The sequence below is a fragment of the Cynoglossus semilaevis genome, chromosome 12 (genome assembly GCF_000523025.1).
Source record: "Cynoglossus semilaevis isolate Cse_v1.0 chromosome 12, Cse_v1.0, whole genome shotgun sequence".
Taxonomy (NCBI): Eukaryota; Metazoa; Chordata; class Actinopteri; order Pleuronectiformes; family Cynoglossidae; genus Cynoglossus; species Cynoglossus semilaevis.
In genome coordinates this window covers 8474503-8486833 of record NC_024318.1, presented here as the reverse complement: position 1 = coordinate 8486833, position 12331 = coordinate 8474503, and the positions used below count along the sequence as shown (strand labels likewise).

At 40.6% G+C, this 12331-nt stretch overlaps 1 long non-coding RNA gene across 1 annotated transcript in view; it reads left to right on the top strand.

Annotated features, from left to right (window-relative positions):
- The first annotated feature begins 6978 nt into the window (after nucleotides 1-6978).
- LOC112487816 (uncharacterized) overlaps nucleotides 6979-12331 on the top strand; it is a 90641-nt gene continuing 85288 nt past the window's right edge. Inside the window, exon 1 of the long non-coding RNA XR_003051272.1 lies at nucleotides 6979-7025. This is a non-coding gene — a long non-coding RNA (uncharacterized LOC112487816). The remainder of the gene's footprint in view (nucleotides 7026-12331) is intronic.

Below are 12331 nucleotides of genomic sequence, written 5' to 3'. Positions count from 1 at the left end.
ACCCTACTGTTTTATTAGAACAGTGAGACTTTTTTTTGTCTTCGACCAGGAGACATCGACTTCCTCTGCACTTCTCTCTATTCCCATCAGTTTCCTCGAGCTCCCAGGTGACGTCGGTGTCCTTTATCTACTAAAAAAAAAAGTGAGAAAAGCAACACATCGAGTTGAGTTATCCTTTAATTTACGTAGCCTTTCCTCTTGGGTCACCGTCAGCTCACAGCGCATATAACCTAATTTTAGTCTTTATACTGTGATCTCAGCTGTTCAGGCTCCGCACGACAGATATGACAGCACTATGTGAGAAAAGCTAGTCAGCAATAACAACGTATTTATTAAAAACAAACACAAAACAGTTACTCAGAGGTGTCGCCAAACAAAAGATAATTATTAAACGATTAAAGGTTTTATTCTGATTTATCAAAGCGGTACTGTGGATTAATCTTGATAAATAACAATTAATCACGAATAATTGGGATACATTTACATTTCTAAATATCACATTTTGATAAATAACAATTAATCACGAATACATTTACATTTCTAAATATCACAAAAAACCCTTAACTTTTTTGTGTATTTCCCTAGAACAGTTATTTATAACTAATCCAAACGATGGAATTATTATTATGGAAATAGTGTATGTCATTAATATCTGCTGATGTATTACGCTCATCTCCATGGTGGATTATTGACCAGCCTGAGAGTTGCTATGGTGAAACTAGAGCTCTTTCCCACAGTGTGTGTAAATAACAAATCGACTGCGTATAGGAGCAACAATAAGTAGATGAACAGTCGTCTTAAATATACGGTACCTCCTGATCAGAAGTCAGTTTTTATCAAAATCACGAGTAGATCAGCACCTCACCTTCTGTCTCCTCTCACCTCAGAGAGATAACTGACTGACTTTTGGTTGTATTCCTTCTCTGCACCAGTTTCCTCTCAACCCTGTGCATTATTCATTCTTCTGGGTGCCAGACAAGTGGAAGGAGTCGAAGCTGAGAACAGATGAAGGCCGTGTGGAGCGACAGCAGCAGCACTGAGAGCACAGGTTGAATGTCAGGTTGGAAAATAATATTCTTTATTTTGCACTGAATAGAATCAGTCGATTGGCTCCTGTTGACTGCAGCTGTCCTTGTTGGTTCCCACGATGCAGCACCACCGTCCACACTCTGGTTCCTTTTCTCGGTCTTGTTGCTTGGTGTGTTCTCCAGACTGTGCCGACGCTCGTTTTGCTCCCAAAGCCTTAAAAACAGACACAGCTTTGTCTCCCTGACTCCACTTTAGTTTGTCTACTTTAGTTAAAGGAAATCAAACAGGAGAACCTTTAAGGCAGTGGTTCTCAGTTATTTTCTGTCATGCGCCCCCTTGGGGACAGAAATGTTTTAACACCCTCGCAGATTAAAATACTATTGAGAGCCTGATAACATGTATATTTGTATCTGTAAAAACCACTGTATGAGTTACTGCCATCTAGTGACTGAGTCTTGTTATTATTCAAGCATTACAAGTGGTACAAGACCCTCACGCCCCCTCCTGGCACCTCACCCGCCCCACTATTTGAGAAGTACTGCTTTAAGGGAGCTGCTTCACTGACCTAAAGAACAGGTTCTTTTAAATTAGCAGCAAAGGTCATAAAACAAAGCTAACCTTCATCGTCTGCAAATACACGGTTGAAACTCTTCTTCACACACCTGAGACCTTTATACTGTGCCCTGATTATGTGCTGCCTTCAGGGCTGTGGAGAAACATGTTTAGCCAACCTCACATCACATTACATCACAACAAATCACATCACATCACATCACACCCTAGCAGACTGGACTGTTGTTAGAGAAACCTCATCATTTGGTTTCTCCTTGTCCTTCATCCAACCCTCTTCTCTTTATGTTATTTTAGAATTCAAGGTTCAAGATTTAATTCGATTTGGTCCAGGAGCCACAGGTTGAAGACCCATAGGTTAGAGGTCGGAGCCAAGCAGTAACTGAGCTCCCAGACTTTTTGCTGCTGCTGGAGATTGAAACCTAACGCCGCTGCAACCTGAGCTGTTTTGTGAGTTTTGCTCACTTCATTGAATTTTAATCGACCAAATCAGAGCTGGTTGTCGTAGCCCAGCACAGCAGAGGGCAGTACACCAGGTCCAATGGGGTATCATGGGCCCAAAGCAAATTACATTTCTTTTGTTTTTGTGATTATTACAACCAAATGATTACAGTTCACAGTGGGTCTCTGTGTGTATTTGCCAACACCGCAAATGCTGCAATGTTCAGCAATCAGTGCAAATGATTTTAAAAAACAACAGAGAGAAAGAAAGGGAACTCTCAGCCCATCACACGACCGGACACGGTACAACCTCGTTTTTCATCCATTTGCGGTCACAGGGGTCGGATTATTTGGACGTATATAGTAACAGCATGTGCACAAAAAGATCAGTGCAGGCCAAAGTGGGTCTAATTGCGCATTAACATGTAGCACTGGGTTGGAACCGAGAGCAGAAGCACATCTGAATAATTTAGCTGAAGCCACGGTGCAGAAGAAGCTGGAGATAATGAAGAAAATGGCAAAAAACAGGCTTCCATGTCAGCAGAATCTGTGGAATCCTCTGTCGGCACGCATGCAGCAGCAGCAGCGTGCATGAGAGCACTCCGCCTTAGAACAATGCAGCAGCAGCAGCACACGTTGTTGCATATGGGAGTTTAGGCTTTCCTTCGGAGGGAGCTGAAGCTCAGTTAATCAAGTGAGAGAACACATCACGGGACAGCCACGCGCTCTCTTCCTGTTTTCTTACTCTTCAGAATCAGTCACAGCCGCAGAACCTCAGGGGGTTTTAATCAATGAGAACACAACAGAACACATATGCAAATGTCTGCATGCTGCCCCTGAAACTCACACGAGGATAAAAATGTATCTGACGTGCTTTGGTGGTGCGATGTTTCAGCTCCTTTCACAGAGGGAAAAGTGTTGCTGAATAATTGAAGCCCAGAGTGCTCAGTGGCAGGACGAAAGATTTATTGTGGTGGTTGATCTTCATTGCTTTGTCTTTGACTTTTTTTTTGGTTTTAATATACCTCCAGGAAAACAGAATGGAATACGTGAAGAACAGCACATTAGAGGATTTTGTCTATAATTTACTCTTTCTAAAATATAGATTTTCCAGGGAATCTTTTTATCTATCAAACATAAAACCTTACATCAGATATTTGTCTAGTGGAGCCCACACTTACTTTTTATATATATATATTTATATATATATATAAATCACACTAAACTAAACATTAAAGTTACAAGTACATTAAAAAGAGAACAAAAACCCCACTACACACATAGATCACAGGAGAAAAACTTTTCGAATTGTTTTAACAAAACAATTTGTCTGCAGCCCCGCGGTGCTGCAGCTCGAAGCGCCGTCGCAGAGAAAACGTATTTACAGCAACAAAACACACACGGGCACAACATCCAGCAGAAATATTTCAGGGAATAAATGACTGGATTAATGTGGATGAGGGGTTTTGTACTAATTTAAATAATCAGAAAAGTCACCACGGGAAAAAACAAAAAACAAAGTCGCCCTCAGTTTTTCTTGTGCTAATATAAAGTTGACACCAGGAGTTTGGAATAAAATTGTTTCAATACTTCCTTGATGCATTGGCATTTTATGTCAGGGACACACACACACACACACACACACAGACACTCAACACAGGAGGATTTTTTATTAAAACTTGTAAATTGTCAACTTCCTGTCTTTTTCACTGTCAGTTTATTTTGATTTAAAAAGACAGATTCAATCTAAATGTCACAGTTGAACGACTTAGAACTTTTTTAAGTCTTAGACGACTTCTGTGTTGGATGTTCAGAAAAACATCATCTTATTTGATCATGCATGATGTATGATGGGACAAAAAACATAGGAAAGATAATTAAAGCGGACCCTGGGTATTTATTAGAATTAAAAAGAAATCCATTGTTGACTGTGGAAAATGCAGAATTTCTACAGCTAAACATTGATGAAATTTAACTGCTTTTCCAAAAGTCGACCAACATTTCTTTTTGAGTGATGCTTTTCTAAAGATGATTATTGTGAAATTACCAAAGGCACCAGAGTTCAAGGCTGTCTGAAGGGGGCAGTGCAGGAAGAGCAGAGGAACCTGAGACAAGCGAAGAAACAGAAAGACTTCAAACTTCATTATCGTTGTGTCCTGCGGTGAAGAGCGGGGGTTCTTGGCTCTGCCGGCTGATTAACATGTATATCAGTTTGTAAATCCACTGATGCTGCTTCAGTTTTTACCGCCATGCAATCAAAATAAAGTGGAGTGGAGTGAAAGATGGGAAGAAGCAGATATTTATGACACAATTCAGAAGTAAATCTGTTGACTGAGAGAGAAGCACGACCCGTGATTCACTGGTGCAATCTCCTATAATTGTATTGTCTGCTAAAATTAATGAAGGAATCAAAACCGAGTCAGTCTCAATGACTGACTGAAAATGTTGCAATTTGTCCTCATTGTAGCCGCCAAATGTAATCTTTGTACCTCAGCATCACCCTATGTAGGAATGAAATCCTCCTCGTCCTGATGTGTTATGACAACACCAGTTGGTCTTAATGGATCCTTTCATTAATTATAACTTACATGATGATGATGTAACATTAAAATGTGTTTCCAGCCATCTCTCTGTAGCTCTTCGCCTGCTGCATTAATATTAGACGGTACCAGGACACAGTGNTCTGTCATCTCTGAAAGGCTTTCACTGTTGGTGCTATAAGCACTCATGTGGAGTTTTCTTCCAAATGTTTGCAGCATTTATGTGGAGTTTAAGTCCAAAATGGCTCTTCATTGTGTCGGCGGCGCCGGAGCAGAACGAGCTTCTCTCTCATTCACCTCCTGAACGCCTGCTGCTTTAGAACAGGTCCAGAAATCCAATCACATCTGATTGAGTCAGTCAAACACCACAAAGAGAAGTCTTTGTGATGGCGGCTGAATGTGTTTTTATTTATTTATTTTTTTTAGATTGCCATGTGTTTTTATTTATTTATTTATTTTTAGATTGCCTTGTGCAGCATAATAGCGTGGCGCTGATGAGGCCCACTTTTCACACAATAACAAGTGGGCGGTTGATGAGCAGAACACAATTATCAAATCAAACATTGCGCTGATTGGTTAATAGCATGTGGCACTTGATAATTGACCGCGTTCACCCGTCAGTTCACGGATGGAGAAAAGACAGAGCACAGAGAGTGAACTTTCTGCTGTTTGAATAAATACATCATGATCAGTGTTATAAATGACTCAGTGAGAATGGTCCTCAGGCCAAACATGTTCATTGAGGCTGTAGTAGAGGACGGTGGAAGTACAGTATTGTCAACAAGTATAATCAGCAAAAACAACACATTAATAACTAATAATTTCTCTCACATTCCCAAATTCTAACACATGGCTTACACTGATATACACACTCAAGCCCAGTAGGTGGCAGCAATGCAACAATAATGTCAGCTTGGATGTTGCAGTACACTTGTAATAATAATATGGTGATATTTAAAAATATATATAAGATCCCTTATTCGTCCCACATGGGAACCATCACAGTGTAATTATTTGCAATATGCACGGCTACCACACGAGGTGCCATTAAGTATGCGATGCTTCAAGGCCTCGAACACAACACCTTCTGCATGTAAAGCAGTGGTGACAACCACTACACTACGAAACCTGCCTTAAACGACTTGTTTCTAGGCTGCATTCAAAAACACAGCACATCTCCGGCCGTGTCTTGTCACATGGTCTCGTTTATAACAGTTGTGCTCATAGATTTTCAAAGAAAAAAAAGAGTAAATTATATAATTATGTGTTTATAGGATTAGTATACAGAAAACAGCTTTTTTCACAGAGTTTTCACCGTTTGTCTTTATCCACAGCCCACCTGAGATGTCACTCGGCTGCTGACACCAGCAACAATATGTCGTTTTGTCACTTTGGAGTTTGACGTTCTTTCTTTCTGAGTTTCCTAAGTGACAGAAACTTCGGCAGCAGCAGAAGTAGAACGGCAACTTTTCCGTCTCTGGAAGACAAAAATGCAGATTATTCTTCCTGATTATTTCTAAAGGTTCATGAGAGGGACTTTCTGACTAATCTCACATTTACAAATGCACAACCAGGATACAGTAATAGGAATGTGTGTGATTTACTGCTGTGGCTGTGCTTCATTAGTTCCTCTGCACTCGATGGTTGGGTATAAATAGAGTGAGGAAGCAGGGAGGGAGGGAGAGAAGAGAGGGAGAGAGAAGGGAACACAGTTAGGGTATTAAAAAAATGTCTGAAAAAACGTTACCTCCTCCTGACACACGTGTGTCTGCAGCTAATTTACACTAACTCTGCCATAACCAAGACTTTTTCTTTATTTTTTTTCCTTCTTCATTTTTAGAAATGTCGACAAGTTGTAAATTTGCAAATTTCTGAACGCATCCGTCGGCAGTCGTCATTAAGAATCAGTAACATTATCTTTTTAAATATTACAGTGACAGTCCATACCAATAGTCAACCAATCACAGAGCCCCCTGGTGGTTAAACATCAGTATGACCTGTTTAATAGCCACCTCCATACTGATCTACTAAGCCTTGTTGCAAACTCAATAATATTGTCGAATGTCGCCATCTTCTGTCATTAAAGACATCACATGACGTCACAGTCTGATTTGCATAATTGACGCTGTCGGAGACAAGAAAATCATCCTTAAAAATGTGCTGGACTTTAAAAAATTAGTAAATTTTCTGAACAGCAGCCCTGATTTGAAAATTCTGCAACAGTGGTTCCCAAAGCAGGGGGCGGGGACCACACATTTGTAGAAACCACAGTGTTTTTTAAATAAAGGAAATTCATTCTGGCTCAGAAAACAACACTTCCCTCTCACCCCTCTTCTCCATGTCACACTTGGCACAGTCCCATAAAAGGGCTGGACATGGGCTGGCAATGATTTGGTCACTTCCTGTTTCCAAACCATGCGTCACCATGTGGAGTCAGCAGCAAAGGTGAGAACACAGAACATCAAACACAGATAAGGACTTCTAACTCATTACACCAGAATGTGTTCCTGTTCACGATGAAGCTGCAGCTGTTCACAAACTGTTTCACTTTGGCTGTTGTTTGGTTCCCAAACCCTGAACACCTGCTGGTCAGATTAGGTATTAAAATGAAAGTAATAAATATGTCCGAGGAGATTATTAAAGAAATCTTTGTCTGTTTTTATCGATTGTGTTGCTGTGTCAGGTGGGTTGACTCCTGTTTTCCACACTCGTGGTTAGTGACGTTAGTTAGTTAGTTAGTTCTTTGAGACCGACCATGTGTGCGGCCTGGTTTCTCCTCTGCACAAACACACGCTCGGTGTCGACCGCAGTCAGTGGGAAGGGTTTTCTATATGAAGCTTCATTTCTGGGATGAAGAGATGTGACACTGCAGAGAGAGAGTGAGAGAGAGAGGGCGAGTGAGAGAGAGAGTGGGACATGGCAAGAGGCAGCTGGAGGGAAATGGAGCTTAATTAAATCTCCAGGGTTTCTTCCACATTTCTTGGGAAGAGCAGGAAGTCTCACCGCTCCCATCTGGGAAGTTGCTCTGATGTCTTTCAGTGACTGATGAGGGACGTGCGCCCTGATAAAAAAAACTGACTTTTCTTTCTCAGTCACGATGTTGCTTTAATTGATAGCAACAGAAGGCCAATCAGATCATGGTGCGACAACAGCGCAGCCTGCTGTCCGTCTACGAAGGAAGTAAAGTGAACTACTTGTCATTGTGACACAGCTCACCACTGCACAGAGTCAAATGTGACCTCTGTTTTTAACCCATCAACCATGTGAACAGTGGGCAGCAGTGTGTGGGGACGGTGCCTTACTCAGAGCACCTCAGTGGTAACTTGACTTGAACTCGAACTGAAACAGACTGATGATAACAGTAGGTTTTTCTTTGACGTGTTCAGTCAGTGACCTGACCTGAACTTTTTTGTCAAACCTCTGTTGGACCTCGACCGTCTCTCCGTGTGTACAGAACGTTCTCGTCTTCTCGGTTCTCCCTGGTCGGTGTTGGAATGTGACGTCTCTCTCTGTTTCCTCTCTGACACACACACACACACACACAACGCTGCTGATCCAGACTGAGGTTCTCACTTCGCACCGATCTGTGGAGCCTCACCGCAGAGCAAATGGTGCCGCCGTCAGCACTTGCAGCACACACACACACACACACACACACATCAACATACGCACACACACAAACACACAGTCAACCTTGGAGACACAGAGCTAAATGGGCAATTCAGGCTGAGTGTAGAGATGATTCATCTTTGGGTGCCTGTCAATTTCCCCCGTCGACCCGTCTCTTGTCTGTCTGTCTCGTCTCCCGCCTGTGACGCTCTCCTGCTCGGCTGTCTCTCTCTCTCTCTCCCCCTCTCTCTCTCTCTCTCCCCCTCTTCCTCAGGGCTCTCATTTTAAATGGAGAAAGTGGAAATCAACAGGGAACCTGCATATGTCAGGAGTCAAATATATTGAAATGTGTTATTCCTGGAATGGAGAACGAGTGTGGGCTTCATTTAAATATTTATAGTGAGGTATGATGTTTGTTTGGTGACACTGCTACGCTAAGGCCTGTGGGGGTGTCGTAGTTCAACAGCAGCACAGGTCACAGTGGGGGAAATAATCGAATATTTGTATTAAAAAAAGTCATTGTATTGTTTTAATCATTTGGTGCCAACGCTGTTTTTGTCTTTAGAGACATTAGTCATTCTTTTTTTTATAATTTTTTTTACATTTAATGCCCAAATTGTAATACTCAGTGGGACAAAGACTGAAAGAGAATGGGGTTGAGAATTTCTTTTCCTGCTGCCTCCAGAAGACTTCTGCTTTGGTTCCATCTGGTTCTGAAAATCCCAGGTTGGGCCACGTCAGGAAGGACGTCTGGTGTAAAAACTCACCAGATATCAAACCACTGTGAGTCTGACAAACTGGAGACAACAGCATTTTATTTTATTTTTTTACTTTTATTCATTTTAAAATTATCAATTGTGTTGTCAGTTATTGATTCAAAGTTCTCAGTGTCTCTTCTTTGGAGTGAATCCTGGTAACAACTTAGCAAAAACTGCAGGTTCAAGACCAGTAATTCTTCATGTACTTCTTCAACTCTCTTCTCTCTTCCTCTTAGTTCTTGCAGACAATTTATAATTAAAAGCTTCTCTCTTCCTCTTAGTTCTTGCAGATTTGTAAAAAAGACAATTTATAATTAAAATAAACAGTAACTGAATGCAGATGTGTTCAGAAGCAGCTGATAAAAAGGTCATAATAATAAAAAAAACAACTCAAACTTGGACGACATTCATGTATTCAGTGGCGCTTCCAGCCGACATGGACGACTCTGTCCTGTTCTCCGTCACCAGTAATGGACATAATGACTCGTATACTGAAAAAACCTGCCGCAGTGATTGGATGATGAATAACTTTGCATGAAGCAGGAATAAATTCAACATAAGTGGGATCAGTCTTAGACTAGAATGATCTGGAAGAGGAACTGGCTTACAGGGGTTTTCAACATTAATACGCTTGAGGCTCCAAACTGCCAAACTGAACAGTATCTCAACCAAGGCACAAAAAAAAAAAAAAAATACATTTTTTTTCTTCCTGAAGTTCATGCTAAGTTTTGAGAAGTCGTCTGCAATAAGATTTGTGAGTTGTTGAATACCAGGACGTGGTCAGAAACTGGATGAGGGGAAAATAAAAGTGTAGTTTTGTAAAAGATATTGAAGAAGAGAAAATATGTTGAAGCTGCTGCAGCCTGTGCAGGAGCAGGAACCTCATCATCCAGGGTCTTGTAAAGTGCATGGGGTTGTATTATGGTTATTTGATGTCAAACGGCAGCCGGGCTACGAATAAATATTTTACGGATTTTATTTTATCGAACATTTTGTTTTAAAAAAAAAAAAAAAAATCTGTTCATTGTCGGGATGGTACCTACACATAAATCTCTCATTTTTATGTTTATGTTTTATGTTTTTTAACAGAAGTACTACTAGCAGTAAAAGAAGTTAGCACTAATGATACTGATGCATCCTGGTTCATAGAATAATTCAGGTTTAATTATTCTTAATTATATTGACTTAGGGTTAATGAAATGCAAGATATGCACAATTAAATGTTTTTGTTTTTATTGACAAAATGTTGTCTATTTTTCTTGGGCTTTTTTTTTGTCAAACATACTGTTCTGCTCATCATTTATCAATATCAGTCTAAGATGTAAGATATAAATCTGATGTCTCACTGATATGTTGAGACTCTTTTTAAAATATTCCATATACATACATATATTTATGTATATTTATACATGTGTATATATTTATATATGTATGTTTGTGTAAATATATATATTTATATATATATACACTATCTTTGACATCGAATATGTGCCTCTAGAGAATGCTGAAAACCAGGCAGTAAAGTAACACTGCTGGCTCCATACTGTAGTGTTGGAATAAATATTGATGCTCAATCTATGATATTTGCTAATGGATTCAAATGTAGACGCTTGATCTTTTTTTTGAGAACACTGAGTTTATCAGTGTTGGATCAGAGAATTGGATCATTCATTCATTTGCTTCTACAGTGATGGTGGATTTTTCTTGAAGCATTTACAGCCTTGTTAAAGAAGGATGTGGCCCAATCTATGGATTGGGCCACAGCGACAGTCATGTCCTCACGTTGATAATATTCTTTTGAGTTTTCTAGTTGCCCAATCTCCATTTAAACTATGGCTCTTTTGAACGGTGAATTCCACTCGGTGCCTGTTCTACTTGAGTTCTTTTGGTATTTTCTTCCAAGAGTCAAGGAAATAATTCATCGGGTGCAAGTAGGTCACTGTGCTGCTGCAGAAGTTGAAATATTGAGATGCATTAAGCCGTTGGAAGCCTAAGAGTGGAGTGTTTTCATGTTGAAGGAGGTGTGTGTGTGTGTGTGTGTGTGTGTGTGTGTACTACGTGCTATGGGTCTTTAATAACTTACAGCCACTGCAGCCCAGGGTTTAATTAAGAGACATATTTAGGCCTTTGAAACGCCATGCTGCTTACACACACACACACACACACACACACACACACACACGTAATGTTAAAGATGGTTAGATACTGAAGTATTGACCATTGATCATTTGAGAGTAAATACATCAGCAGAGCAGAGCAGATAAAGGGAGGAACACAGAGATCGATGTTCTCTTTAGGCTGTAATTTGTCAGCCTTGAAGGATCGCTCTGAGAGGTGAAGTTCCACTGCTAGCCAGCAGGGCGGCTCCCTTTTAGTGTAACTGCAGTTGTAAAATAAACCCTATATTTGATCAGAGATTAGAGTACTCTATTACTCCACGGGTTATTTCCAAACTCGAGGCTGGTGGGCCAAATCTGGCCCATCACATCATTTTATGTGTCCATCCAGAGCTTGTCTTAATAGAAAAGTCTACTGTACTGGGTATAGAAAGTACTAATAAGATGGGAGTAATCCACTATACATATACTCTAATTTTAACAATACATTTACCATAAAGTTCATATCATTACTTACAGTATAATTCTGCAGTACTAAATTCTGCCACAGTCCTGTGATATGAGCTGTTCCTTTCGGTCCTGAGTCACGTTCCCCCGTTTGTGCTGACTTCTGTGGCTACACCTTGGTTTTTTTTTTTTTTTTTGATGTGTTAGGAGATAATTTAGTGCATGAAGTCGTTTGTTTCAGCGTTCACAGCAGTGTTTTATTTTGGGAGCTGTACATTTAAAAATAATACTGGCTGTGACCATTGTTATCCAATCATGTACAAGAACAAGCTGTGAGCGGTGGGTGCGCCTGCCTCACGACAGAATGAGCCACCGTTCGATCCCAGGGGGTCTGGTGTTTTCTCATGGTACGCCGGTTTACCCCACAACATGAGTACTTTAATACTGACTATAAAACCACCTCAGTTATGAATGTGGTTCTTTGTTTGTAGAGTACAGGGTGGACACCGTCATTTACAGGAAGATCTATGAGAGGTGGCAGCCTCCGCCCCTCGTCTTTAAGTGGAATGTTTGCTATATCTGAGTATTATTCTTTTTTTCTCATTAGCTTGTTAGCTTAGCTCAGTGGTTGTCAATTATTTTCTGCCACGTCCCCCCTTGTGGACAGAAATGTTTCACACCCACACCTCAGCAAATGAAAATGTTATTGAGAGCCTGATAACATGTATGTTTTTATCTGTACAAACCACTGTATGAGTTGCTGCCACCTAGTGGCTGGAGGCTTGTTCAAGCAGTGGTACACTTGTCCATGCCCTATTCC